The following is a 13,785-nucleotide window of genomic DNA, read 5'->3' as shown; positions in this document are numbered from 1 at the left end:
TGAAGCTCTGATTCTAATTCTAGAGTGCTGTTTTTTAAAGATATTTAATGAAGAAGTGCCCTACATTAATGCACAGTACTTTTTTCTTAGAAGAAGCTTTATTTATTTATCAAGAGCTCTGTGCATCTCCTCCTGCCCTGCGGGTTGTTCTGATGCAACGTCAGAGAAGTCAGGCCTCCAAGTTACTCATTTTCCCTTCTGCTCTAAAATGTTGAAATTGGGCCTGAATGCTTGGCAGCAACTTGCTTGAATATACTTCCAGGCCATACTAACAGATGCTTAATTTTGATGGTATTTCATATTCTTACTTGAGGAGGAAGGAAAAAAAAAAAGCTGCTCTACTTTCCTATGCAACTCTACCCTTCAGCTGAATAAGTTTCTTTCCCCCACTTTGAATTATGAACAGGTAGAGTGTAAAAGTACCATTCTAAAGCATCATTGAGCCAGCAGGAGTTCTTCCAAGGCACAAAACTTCACTTGGGTCCATTTAATGGTCTTGTTTTCTTTCATCAGTGCTGCTGCAAAACAGGCACCATTTTCCTGACAGGCATTTGAAAGGAGCAGGTAAATCAATTCAGCTCTCACTGCCTTTCCTCATAACCTCCCTTTATTCCCATTCCATTCTCTCCACCACTATTCATATTCATGTACTCTTTTTTTATTACCTCCAGAAAACTGAAGCGTGAGTCACAATTTATTTTTTAATCAAAAGCCCTCCTCCATCTGTTGGAGCTCTTCAGGCTTTTTCTGTTCTATTCTAACACTGAAAGAGGGGGGGAAGATTCTAAGTGGTGCCCTGAGTAAACTTTTAGCCCCCCCCTTTTAGCGATAGCTGCGAGGCGCGGGCTGAGCTGTGGCTGCGCGGTGCCTTCAGCCTCATCCTTCCGCGGGGCGGAGGAGCTGCAGTTCCCGCTGGAAGCGGTGGGAGGCCTGAATGCTCGGCGCTGCTGAACAATCGGCCCCGAAGCATCAAAAGAAGGGAAAGTGGGGCACGTTTGGAAAACACGGCCGAATCGCTGTGTGCTCAGCTGGACGACGGCTTATTAGATTTTTTTAATAAACCTCTGTAAAGTTCGTTGCCTTCAGCACAAACGCGTTGCCTTTTTGTACAGGAAGAGCAGCACAGGCTGCTTCTGAGCAGCGTTGTAACCGCCGTCCTCGTGCCTGCACACCGCCTGCACAGAGCCTGCAGCTTTTGCTCCACCTCGGCGTCGCCGACACCGAGCGCCCTTGCCAGGTGTAGTTCTTGGCGGTAACAAACCTCCCCGCGCTCCTGTCCTTCCCGCCCTTCCATACAAAGCACGCGTAAAACGACCGGCCGACGATCCCGCCGCCGGCCGTAGCCGCGCTCCGCAGCCCCCGCTCCGGGGCCGCCCCCTCCCGCGTAGTGTTGTTCCGCGCGGCCGCCAGGCGGCGCCATAACCCCGAGGCCCGCCGCCGTGCGGGAGCGCCGGCCCGGCGCGGGGAAGGAAGTGGCGGCTCCCCGCAGCGGGGGCACGGCTCGGCCCGGGGGATAAAGGCGTCCGCCGCCGCGGGGCAGGGCCGAGGCTCCGCGCGTTCCTCGCTCTCTCCCGCAGCGCGGAGCCGCGCAGAGCTGGCGGGCGAGGAGCTGCCCGCGCCCGGCCCCACCTGCGCCGGGGATTATGCCAGCGGAGCGCGGGCACGTCGGCGGGCAGCGGCTCGTAGGCGGCGGCGGCGGGAGCCGGGAGCAGCCGGTGCGTGAGGGAGAGGCGGGGGGCGGCGGGCGGACCCTTGGGCGGCGCGGGCCCGGCGTGCTGCGGGATCCCCGAGCGGGGGCTCTGCGGGCTCCTCCCGGGGCCTCGGCGGGGCCGGGGGCCGCGGGGTGAAAGTTTCCCGAGCGGGGCGGTCCGTGGCGGGAACGATGTGTCCGCCGCACCGCCGTCCACGGGCGCTGCAGCCATGGCAGCGCCGCGCCTCAGCGATTTCGCTCCGCAGAACGGGGCGCCGCTGGAGGTGGGCGCCGCGCGCCGCGTTCCCTCGTGCCGGGACCGAGAGACCCGGCGCCGGGTCGGCACGGCCGTTCTGAGCCCCGCTACCGCCGCTTCCCCATCCCTCGGGCCGGGATTGACCTCGATTTCGTTTTCGCGGCGTCGTGGGGAGCGGTCGGGGCGCGGCGAGCCCAGCCCTGCCCCGAGGAGGGGGCGAAGGAGCCGCCCGCGCAGCCGCTGCCCGAGGAACCGCCCGGAGGCGCCGGGAGCGGAGCAGCGCCTTCGGGGTACGGCTGTGCGGCCGTACGGCTGTGCCTCGCGGGGTCGTTTCGGGCCTCGGCGCTGCGGGTAGCGAGGAGCTGGGGAGGCGGCCGAGCCCTGAGCGCTGCGTGCTCCGGGAGGGATTGAGAGAGAGAGAGAGAGCGCGGCTGTGGGACGGCTCCCTGTGCGCCAACCGGCCCGGGGCTCTCGGAGCTGCCGAGCCCCGCGGGCAGCATCGCTCCCACATCCCCGCTCCCTCCCGGCAGCCCGGCCCTCTCCTGGCGCGCTGCCCTCCGCCCCGCGGCTCGGCCCTGCCGTGCTTTTGTCTCGCATCGCCGCGGCTGAGGTGAAGTTGATTGCAGGTTGTGCGTTTGGGAGGAACAAAAGCTTCTCCCTTCGTTAATAACCGCTCTGAAGAGAGAACTTCCATCTTCCGCGCGCTGTGGAGCAGCAAGGTGGGTGATGGTTGTGGGATCCCGTGACACGGTGCTGAAAAACGCCTTCAGTCTTTGGCGGCGTCATTCGCTACCGCTGTGCGGAGAGCGGCTGAGCCGTGGTAACAGATGGACCTTTGCAGGTGTGAGAGCTCAGACGGGCAGGGTTTGACTTCGCACTGAAATAAACGCACACGGTTTGCAGGACTCCTTCTCATCCCGCCCTGCCTCTCTCCGTGCCGTCTCTCTGCTCTGCTGCCTTTTTGCTGCGTGGTTTATTTTTGCCGTGACTGCGCTGCGCTCCTGAGTAACACAGGAGGGCTGATGGTGCTGCAGAGTTCAGCGACGGCACCGGAGCAGTTCTCCACTGCCGAGCGGGAGGCTGCTGCCTGTAGGACAGCCCTGCCTGACCCCGCAGCCCTCGTGCCCCAGGTGCCCGCTGGCCGGGTCAGGTAAGCAGCGCCATCACCCCAACGTGCCTCGGGGACACGCAAAGTGAGCAATGACCCAGCAGGAAAGCGTGGTTGCAGGCGTGTCCCGGCTTGCTGTTGGTCGGAGGAATGCTGCTCTGTAGTCCCTGCAGCGTGCTCTGTTTGTGGCGTCTGTGAGAGGGAAGCGGAGGAAATGAGCAGGGCCTGAAGCGGAGCTCGCTGCGCTTCTGACAGAGCGGGCTTCTGGCAGGCCGGTAGCTTGCATTAATCATGTTTAAGTTTCTGTCACCAACTTTTAATTAAAAGCATGGTTGATACCGTTTTAATGAATGTACGGATGTTAGCCATCTTCATGCATAAAAATGCGTTTTAATTCCCTTACTATTCCCTTTATGGCCCTTAGATGCTTTTGTTACCATTTAAACAGCATACAGGAGCAGCTGTTTATCTTCTTAATATAACTTTTTCTTGCATCTGTGTTCAGGAAACAGTAATGGTTTGAGTAAACAGTTCTCTGGTATCCTTTAGCAATATTTTGTAAGTAACTTGGCAGGAGGGTCATAAATGATGTGTGAACGGTGAACTCCAAGGCCACGCTGACAGCAGCCAGACAGAACTGCTCAAATCACGGGCTGTTACATGAGGAGCGCACGGAGTCCTCAGTGCAGGACTTCTGGTCCCAAGGAGCTGCTCCCAGAATGACAACTTTGTGCTGAAATAGCCCTTCTGTTGTCAGTGCTGTATTTCTGTGTGTTTGCTGCTTGTTGTGCATCTAACAGCCCAAGCATTTATTGTGATTTGCCAGCTGGCACGTGGGAGTTTCATCCAACTTCTCATCTTAGTTGACAGCAACCGGTTTGCAGAGATCTTGTCCTGATGATGATTATTATTATTTAAAGAAATACTCAAAACTTACAACTGACAGCGGTGCTGAGGGGCTTTGAATTTAGGTTTTTTGTGTTCAAAATGAGTTACTGCTCCTGCAGTTGGCCAAACAGAGCATCACATCCTGCAGGTGAGATAATGTAAAGAAGGTGCCTCCAATTAGTCCAAACCAGCGCTAATTCCCCCCCACACCTGAACAGAAGTCTTGTCATTTTCTTAGGAGGAAAAAGCAATGTAAGAAAAACGTGGCTTTCTTGGCCAGTTTCTCTAAGCGGTGAAGATATTTTCTAATTAAACCCTGATGTTGGCTGATATGGATACACAGCTAATATTTCTGCTCATCCCCAGATTAGTGAGATGTGACTGAATGTAATTCTGAGCCTGAAAGCATCATATAAGCAGAAATATCCCAAAGCGCGCAGCGTGAGTGCAAATGGAGTAATTAACGGGTGGGAGGAAGGGGATAAATAAAACGCTTTATTTTTAGCTTTGTTTCCTGGATGTTGGAAGAAATCCAAGTGCCACAGCGTTGTGCTGGGCCTGAAGAGAGTGAACTCAGCCCTGGCCTGAAAGGGATGCATGCGGGGTTGTGCTGTGTCAATGCGGAGCTGCTCCTGGTAAGGGCAGGGCAGTGAGCTGGGATGGGTTTGGATTGCTGGCACTTGCATAAGGACAGCCGAGCACGGGATGCTAATTCAAGCACGTGAGCTGGCTTAACCCATCGAGCAGTGACCTGAAAAGGCGTTTCTTGTCTGCAGTAACTAATTTGGAAGGTGGAAATGTGTAATCACGTCAGCACATTGAGTGCTCTGCCATATCAGTGTTTCGGGGTGAGGCCTTGTTATCTGCCGCTCCGGCTGAGTTTGATGTTTGCACGACTGTTAAGCTGGCAGCGTGGCGGGGCCGTAATTCCATGATGTGCTTTAAGAGGCTGCAGAGGGATCTGGGGCGTTCAGGGCACGGCCGGGTGAGCTCTGTGCAGGTCGGCCGTGGGGATCTGCTGCAGGGCTTGGAGCTTCCGTGGGAGCCTCCTGGGCCAGGGCTGGAGGGCAGCACAGGGGCTGAGGGAGCTGGGCTGCAGCACAGTCCTTATGTGCTGGTGTGCAGACACGTGTTCTGTGCACCAGTCTGCGCAGTGGGTATGACCTATGACTGCAGTTTCTTTTGAGATCATAGTGTAACTTAGCTAACCTCCTTCTAAAGGTAGAAGCGCCACAGAATCTTTTTCTCTGTGTGGGTGGTTTACCCACTTGAATGCTATATATACTTTTTTTTTTTAAAGAAGGAAATAGGCGTTTTATATTTATCGTATCAGTTGAAATCGAAATCTAAATATTTACATCTTTTTTTTTTTTCTGGATCCGAGGTGGGGAAGCGATGGTGGGCGTTCCCAAGCTGTTCAGTCACCCCCTCCCCTGTGTGGGTCGCTTCTGTTACATGGTGCAGGGATGGAGCTCCTGCTTCTCCTTCATGCCTTCTGCTCCACAGCCAGAGCGTCGCCCCAGTGGGACCTTCCCACCTCGACACACCGAGAGCCAGACTCGTGTCATCTCTAACAGAACGTGGTTAGCAGCAAGCTGGAAAACTGGAGGGGGAGTTTAGGACATGGCTGTGTGAATAACTGGGAGATATTTTGTGAAAAATAACAAGAGGGGGAGAAAGGCTGCGCTCTTGCTTTCTATCTGCCATCCTCATCTCCCCTGCAGTGCTCCCAAGGCTGACTTTCCAGGCTTTTTACAAACAAAGGTGGGAGATGGCTTCTGTGCAAAGCAAGGACAGCCTGCAGCGGCCGTGTGAGATGCTGCAGGTCGGGGCTCAGTGGGAGAGGCAGTGTGCTGTGGCCAGGTGTGCTCCTGGTTTCTGGGCAGTGCAGCACAGTGCCTGTTGTGAGTCCAGCACAGCAAACTGATGGAGAAGGACAAGAGCAAATAGCTCCTTTGTTTTCTCACCCTTCTTTTTTAAGCGTCGTTTATCCGGGCTCTTGGGACTCACTATTTGTCTGACCTGTATCTGGGTTGTAAAATCTCATTCCACATCTTAACTTTGATGGCAAACATCTTTCAGTGACTATCCTCAGAAATGTGTTTAGTATGGACACCATGTGTCCCCTATCTGTTTTAGGACTACAGAACCATTTTTAATGCTGTCTTTTGCTTACGTTGAATTCCTATAAATAGGCTTTTCAATAAAGCACATTCATCTCACGCGCTATTGCTGTCAGAGGGAAGTGCATATTTGGGCAAGCCTACTTGAAGCGCTAACCTTCGTAGTGCAGCTCCTGTGTTGCTCCAACTTCCCATTCCAGTCTGTCGCTTTGTTGAGGAGTGGTGGTTGCCTTGCTAGAGCTGTGCACCTTGGGATGCCTGCATGATGCTCTGCTCAGAAATATCAGTATTGGAAATGGCAGGGGAAGACTCTGGATGGTAAAACCTCTCAGTTACAGCATCCTACAAACTGGCTTCTTGCAGCAGTAGGGCTTTATGCAGGGCTGTAAGGAGAACTGCTCCCTGTGTTTCCTTCTGTGCCTTCAGTGGAGCTCATTAGGTCAAGTGCCAGATCTGCTGCATCACATCTGCACGGCATCTGGGCTGCGTGTGCAGAAGGGACGTATGAGCAGAGCCTTCTGTCCTGCTGCTTCGTGCCACTGCCCCCAGGACAAGCAAAGGGGCAGGATGCAGAGCTGCGCCCCGGGGCCAGGTGAGTCAGCGCGCCTTGCTCTGCTCTCTCCCACATTGTCCGTATTTTCTTTTGCTGGCAGAATTTGTGTTTTATTCCTCTTTAACAACATAGAATGGAAAAGAGATAAAAACGTTTTAGCTTTAACAACGTGACCAAAATCATCAGCTAAGCTGTTTGGAGAGACTATTTCTATTCCAGGGTTAAAGGCAAGAGTGTCGTTTGTCTTTGCATCCCCTATTCTTCCTAAATGAAGCGTATGGCACCAGCAGCTTGGAGAGTCACCTCCTGATAACGAGCCTTGGGGTCATCAAAAGAAGCCTTGAAATGAGCTCAGCTAGCATTTGTGAAGCAGCTCGTTGAGATTCCTGGCAGGTACGCTGCGGAGGCCTCCTGCAGTGGAGTCATAGGTGCTGGTGCTGGTTGTTCCTGCCTGTTTTATTTAACTTGCTGTTCAACTTTTGAGGAGGTGCAGATGATGCAGCCTGCATCCTCACAGCCCGTTAGGCAGCAGCTAGCCCGAGCTGCCCGCCTCCCTCGAGCCCTTACTGAAGGCAGGATAAACACAGCCACGCAGCACAGAGCCCAGGAGCTCGGCGTTGCAGCTATCAGAAGGTATTCCATCTGGAGGTGGAAAAAACAGCCCTTACGGGTTTCTTTATCTTGAGGCTGGCAAAGAGCGCCGAGTGAGTGACATATTTCCATTTGACTCATCTGTTGTCAAAGCAGTGGCACCCTTGAGTCACATTAAATGCGAGGCCTTGTAGCTGGATTGGCACATGGCTCTGCTGACCGTGGAACAGCAGTTTGCTGGTTGTGTTTTGCTTTCATCCTTGGTAAGAGAATTCCCCCCTCCCTCCTCGAGATGAGATTGAATTGATGAATGCTATCGCTAATATTATGGCTTAAAAATGACAGGAGAGCCTGATTCAGGTGTGATGCTGGATGTGAGCTCCAAAGATGTTCAGATAACAATTTAAAACCCTGGGGAAAAAAAAAAAATGAGTGCCCAGTAGCCAGATGGTTGGAAAAGAGCTCCCCACGATCAATGAGGCAATATGTAAATATTTTCAATCATTACCACAGTACTGCTGTGTTGACATTGAAATTCAAAGTGCTATTCCACGGGGCTCCTCATTGATCAGCAGATGAGCTCTCATAAAACGGAGGATAAAAGCACGATGCTGAGAATTATTATGGATTGTGGGCTTTTGACAAGGACAGCCTTCCATCAAGGTCTGCAGAATGGATTTTGAACCCCCTTTGTGTGTTTCTAACACGCAGTGTTTCTTTTCTGGCTGTCAAGTATGGATTAAGTGGTATGTTATTTCTTGAGCTGTTTTATTTAAGGTGAAATGCTGCATAGCCGACTAACTTTGCTTTGTTAATTACTCTATTGATATGGGAAGTAGTAGAAATGAGATTGGTTGAATTAAAATAGATTTTTTGGGGGAAAAGTCCTTCTGAAAGCAGGCTGCAGAGATCTGAATCTGGCTGATTCGCTTAGCAATCTTTCCAGGGAAGACAGCATTCTCATGCATAAAGCAGTGCCTTTAACATAAGCGGGTGCTGAGCCCACCAGGAGGCCTTTTCTCCTCCTCCCTTTCTGTTTCCACTCATGGAAGTGTTCTCCTTGCAGCAAGGCCTACACCTGGTGCTCCGGAGGCGCAGATACTGCAGCATCAGGCAGGGGCAGATTTATCAGGTGCCTTCATGAGCCGCTCAGGTTTTCTCGTTAACTGCTCTGTTTATCTTGTGTTCATTAATTCTCTCTGCTGCCTGGCACATCCTGGAGCCTTTTCATTTGATTGCAGAGTTATTCAGGGTTCTGATATTATTTCTCTCTGGTTCATTGCTTTTTAGTTGCTCCTTTATATCCCCTGATTGTTTTAGGGTAAGTAACTGCTGTGGGAATGGAAAATACTTTCCCTGAGGATGGAGGACTGGTGTGACTACCTGATGCTGATGCCTACAAACCAGGGCGATGGGTGTGCAACCACGGCTAATGTGAGTCAGGGTGATTTAGTGCAGGTAGTAGAAGCAGTAGGCTGAGCTGAAACATCTGTGGTGCTTGCTAGGAACCTGGATGTTTGCTAAGACAGGACCTGCCGTGCATATGGATGCGTCTGGGTTACATAGGGCTCTGCTCCTGAGCACGGGGCCAGCGTGTGCTGCTCTGTGGCTGCTACCATAGTGTGTGCTCAGGCTGCAGCCAGGTGGGAGCTCTGCCTGCCCTGCCGGTGGGAAGTGCCTTAGAGGTGGCTGTAACTGGTCCTTCTGGGAGGGTGGGCTGATAACTGAAGTGCAGCGTGCTGGTTAAGCAGACAAGCCTTCAGAAGCCAGCAGAAAGCATCTTGTGATTAATCGTCCTCCTCGGAAAGGTAAATGCCAGTTAGTTCTGTTAGTATAGTGCAGTGTTTTCAACACTTATACTAAGCAGGAGCAGCTTGCTGCTTGCTGGGTGGCACCTCGTCCTCCCCCAGAATGTTTTTTCTGTGATACTGTCTGCTCACAGCTGCACTCTGCTTTGGTTTGCCTCGCAGTGTGCATCGTGCTGCCGCAGTGCTGATGTGATCACTGCAAGGGTCTGGTCCTGGGCTGCCCCAGCTCCCCACACCTTCCTTGGAGAGATGCTTGCCCCAGGTCCTTGGGAGGGTGGGAGAAAGTTTGCAATGATCAGCACTTGCTACTGACCCGTTATAAAAGTGCTCCTCTGGGAACTCTGGTATTAACTCAGAACTTACGTTTTTGTTGGGTTGATTTGTCCTGATGGTTTGTTTTGGAGAGACGTGCCCTCAGGTTCCAGCAGTGCAATGACAAAACAAGCAAAAGTAACTGTGTTTGATTACCAGTTACCACAAGATACCTGAAACATAGGGTTAATTGTTATTAATCTGAAACAGATAAATTTTTATCTTGATGTTTAGGATTGGAACGTAATACTGAAGTTTAAATTTAGGATTGATAAACTGTTCTGACACCTATAAATAAAAGCAGCAGTGGCATCGGTGAGACCTCTGCAAACTGCAGTGATGTGCTGAGCTGGGCATACAGCAAAGGTGAATTTGTATGACTGTTCCAGCAAACAGGTTGTATAAATGTCTCAGTGTCCCAGGCTGCATTCATTATCTGCTGCTTACTGCAGAGAAAATGCTGGTCTTTACATTTTTCCAAAGGGAGTACTTTCAGTTTCTGTTGCTCATAAAAGCTTTTGCTTTTAATCGCTTTTGATTTCAGTATGACTAGCAAGCAGATACAGACCTGGCCTTCCGTTTGGAGCAATCGTTTCAGACACGCTGTCACTGAAAATAAGGAAGTTTGTCATCTTTCCCCAGTCTACAAAAAAAAAAAAAAAAAAAAAAAAAGAAAAACCCAACCCTGAAACAAAAAATTCAGGTAGAGAGATTGCTTTATTCAAAGAGTCTTTGTGTGTACCTTGCATGTTGATATCAGTGCCTGACGTGGAACCTTTGAGGGAGCCCCACGATGTGTCAGCTGAATGACAGTTTGTCTGAGTCCTTGAGTCCCTGCCCTGTGAGAGGCCGGGCAGATGGAGCTCTGTGCTGACTCCATTTTCAAGACACATTTCTTTGCCTAGCATCTACCCTGTGAAAAGAAGCGTGGAATGGACATTACACCCTGGATTCATCAGTTCTGGCACAAATTACTGCATGACGTTGAGCATAGCAAAGCTTGCTCAGATGTGTGTCGGCCTGTTGGGCTGTTCCCATCGTAGCCCAGGTCCACTCACAGCTTGTGGTTCTGAGGTGGGCTCAGCCACCTGAAATCCAGCTGTTGTGACAGTGTTTCAGCCAGGCTGGCAAAGCAGAAGTGGCATTTGTGCCCTGTGCAACTGGCTCAGCTGTGAATCAGCAAATGACGTTAATAAGCGTTTGTGGACTAAATATATTTTTAAGCTGCCTGGCTGCTTGCTCTTGGCAAGATCTCTGAGATTAATGGTCCCAGAACATTAGCAAGACAGGATGCATCAACTTGTGCAAGAAGGAGCGAGAGTAAGGAGCAATCACACTTCTTTTCTTCTGGTCCTTAACATTTGTGGCGAGGTCTAAATGTTCTCTGAAGCAGTGTATCCCAGCTAAAGGTATCCATTGTTTTTTCCAGTCTTTTTGTTTTGGAGCAGGAAACAGCAGATGTGGGAGTATTATTGCTGTTTTCCTGTGGCCCTTTGGCTGCAGGTGCTGCTTGGTGGCTGGGGTGCTCCCACACACCACCTGCCCCCAAAACAAAGGCTGAGGAATTAAAACAGACTGAAGGAACCTGGGGATCCTCGGGAGGAGCCGAGGGAGGGGAGCACACGTGTGACCTGAAATGCTCACCAAGCACTGCAGAAGCATCATTCAGAATAGCTTCTGGTACTTGGTGGGAGGACTGCGCCCTTCTGCAGGCGGTGAGGGGCTCACAGGGCGGTGAGGGCAGCTCTGCTCCCACAGCGTGCGGCCCTGCACGTCCCTGGGGGATCTTTGGAAGAAGGCTGCTGTGCAATTGGGGTTTTTTTTTTGCTATTTCATTTTAATTTTTTAAATTTATTTTGATGTGGAATGAGGTCTGCAGTGGTTTCTCCTTCACGGAAATCCTTCAGCGCAATATTTTAAAAGGGAAATGCTTTAGGGGGAAGCTGTTCTGTTGCACAGCGAGAGCGCAGGAGAGTGGTCAGCGTGCTGCATGTGTGTGTTTGTCTTCCCTCTGTTTTTTTCCTTTTTCTTTTTTTTTTTTTTTAAATTTCCATGAGTTAGAGATGGCGATGACTCACAGCTTGGAATGCGCTTTAAATCCCCGAGGTGCTCATTGCCGCCTACCATCACGTATTGAATTTCTGACATACCGGAGGGATGTCTGCAGAGAAACTCTGATGTGCAATTATAAAACGTTGTAGCTGTGCGTTGTTTGCATAGGAGCCATTAGCATGGCATAACTGTGAAAATAATGCAGCTTTATTCTTGCACTTGATTTCCCATGGGCAAGGCAGTTAAGCAGCTGTGCTTTATCGTTTCCTAGGTTGTTGACACGTGGACCAACAGTGACATCCTTCTTCGGCAATGCTGTCTTAACTCCCTCCTGCATTCAGAAGCATCTAGAGAGATTTCTTGCCAAAGGTAGGTTCTGGCAGTTCAGCTGCATGGCTGTTCTGTTCCTTCTGTGCCAGAAGAAAGCGTGTAGATGTTACTAGGGAGAATGGTAAGAAGTCTGATGGAGACTAGTGTGCTGCTGCTGAGAGAAGGGATCAACCTTACCTTGGGTTGCCCTGGAATAGATAGGTGAAATGAATAGAGTGGAGTCTGGAAGAATGGCCTGTAGGTTGCCTTAGAGAAGGGCTTGGCAGTCATGGAACGTGGTTGGCTCATAATGCTTAGATGTGGATTGGTAATAGAGCTGTTTTCAAAGAAAACTCGTGCTCCACACCTTCTTGTGCTCGGTCAGCGTTCTCATTTATTTGAAAGAATTCAAATAAACCAAAAGGGGAAACGGCCATGCAGGATGTGTGATTAACATACATTTTGTGTTTAAATCTTTTGTGGGTCTCACCCCTCCTCCCACCCCCCCTCTCCCCCCACCAAAAAAGAGGCTGGTCTGAAGTAAACAAGTGTGCACCTCCTGGTACTGTCATGACATTGTGTTAGCTTCTCATTCTTATTTTCCTCTCTGAAGTCCTAACTAACTTGACGTTTTCAAGAGAATTGAGATGCAAAACTTCCACAGCAAAAAGTGTAGATGGGAGCAGAGTACCCTGTGGGTTCTTTAACAAGCAATTCTTAAGAGGTTTGGTGCTTTTTGTGATTTTTGTGTACCCTTGTGCTTCAGCTTGCAGAGCGTAGCTTGTGGGTTTGCTGGGTGCCTTTCCAGCTCTACTGAGCTTCTTTTTTATGTGAGATCTAGAAATATGTCTCCTGGTCTGTACACAATTACTGGCTAAACGGGAAATTTTCAGTAGATGGAATGGCAGCCTTTACCTGAATGGGAAGTTTTGCATCTTCTTGTTTTCCTCCAGTGCATTCCTTGCCACCTAGTTTTTTTCCCCTGTCAAAAAAGGAGTGTTTTTAACTCTTAGATCCACCAAACATTTTGTTTTGCGTTGACATGGTGATACAGCAATTTTGGATTTTTTGCTGCTCGATGCTGAAACTCAGAATTGTTGGCTTCTAGTTTAAGAGCAATGGACTGCTGCAAAGACCAGAGAAAGGGTAAATGAATTTGGGTCTGAGCTGTTTGCATGTCAGACTAAAATATATTTTCAGTTCCTCTGGACTGGTACTCAAGTCGCAGCAGTTACGCAAAAACCACAGTGACACCAGCTTTGTATCGACGTGCAAAGCCAAAAGCCCTTGAAAACTAAGGGTTATTTGACTACCTTCATTATCTCTTGTCAGCAAATTGACTCCCAATGAATTAATTGACATTCCCTGTGCTGATACCCTTTCCAAAGCCTCTTTTCAGCATCAGCAGGATCCAGGGCCAGCTTAGGCAGACTGCTAGCCACACTGCAGCCCGTCCCTTGGTGAGATACCCACATTTCTCTTGAGAGTCCAGCAGCTTCTCTCCTGCACACTGCAGCTCTGACTAAGCTGTGCACAGCTCTCTGTGGGAGCAGTCGCTGCTGTCAGCAACTTCACTGGAGGAGCTGATGCTGCTGTAAGAATTTACTCCTGGGCTGAGGAAGGACACTGTGTCTCAAAAGCTGCATCTCCCTTGTTGTAGATCACTCCAGGTCTCCTCACTCCCCTGTAGGCTGTTGTAAAGCAGAGAGTGTCTGAATTAGTGGTAGCAGCAAAGAAGCGCTGTCCTAAGCCATGTTTAGGGTTTGCTTTGTTTTGAGGCTGTGGGACTGCTCTTTTTGCTTGCCTGAAGGACTTGGCACTCTTCAGGGCTGACATTCCTCTCTGCAAGAGGTGCCTGAGTGGTCATTAAGAGCCTGCGCTGGTGAGGGGAAACTGCCTTGGTATTGTGTTTGCAGCAAAATGAATCCGTGCAGCTTGCGTCACTGGAGAGCAAGTAATGTCCCTGGATTGGCAGGTAAGGAACATAGGGAGAAAAATGGCTTTTAAACCGTGTCAGGGAATGCAGCGTTCATGAAAACAAAGAGCTGAATAACAATGTCCAGAGCACAGGGAAGTGCTGTAGGCACTGAGTAAT

The 13,785-nt window shown here is 50.5% G+C and overlaps 1 protein-coding gene across 12 annotated transcripts in view; it reads left to right on the top strand.

Moving 5' to 3' along the window:
- Positions 1 to 1,459: 1,459 nt before the first annotated feature.
- Positions 1,460 to 13,785, top strand: part of PITPNM2 (phosphatidylinositol transfer protein membrane associated 2) — a 114,233-nt gene continuing 101,907 nt past the window's right edge. For 3 of the 12 annotated variants that reach the window (XM_052691350.1, XM_052691355.1, XM_052691357.1), the window contains exons 1-2: positions 1,460 to 1,715; positions 11,653 to 11,750. The gene's annotated coding sequence lies outside the window, so the exon portion shown is untranslated. Of the gene's footprint in view, positions 1,716 to 2,231; positions 2,666 to 11,652; positions 11,764 to 13,785 lie in introns of those variants that run through there. The other 9 variants (XM_052691351.1, XM_052691352.1, XM_052691341.1 and 6 more) reach the window with 6 other exon arrangements.

Source organism: Tympanuchus pallidicinctus, unplaced genomic scaffold (assembly GCF_026119805.1).
Source record: "Tympanuchus pallidicinctus isolate F22 unplaced genomic scaffold, pur_lepc_1.0 scaffold28, whole genome shotgun sequence".
Taxonomy (NCBI): domain Eukaryota; kingdom Metazoa; phylum Chordata; class Aves; order Galliformes; family Phasianidae; genus Tympanuchus; species Tympanuchus pallidicinctus.
The sequence above is the reverse complement of the archived record's forward strand: the minus strand, read 5'-3'. Positions and strand labels throughout refer to the sequence as shown.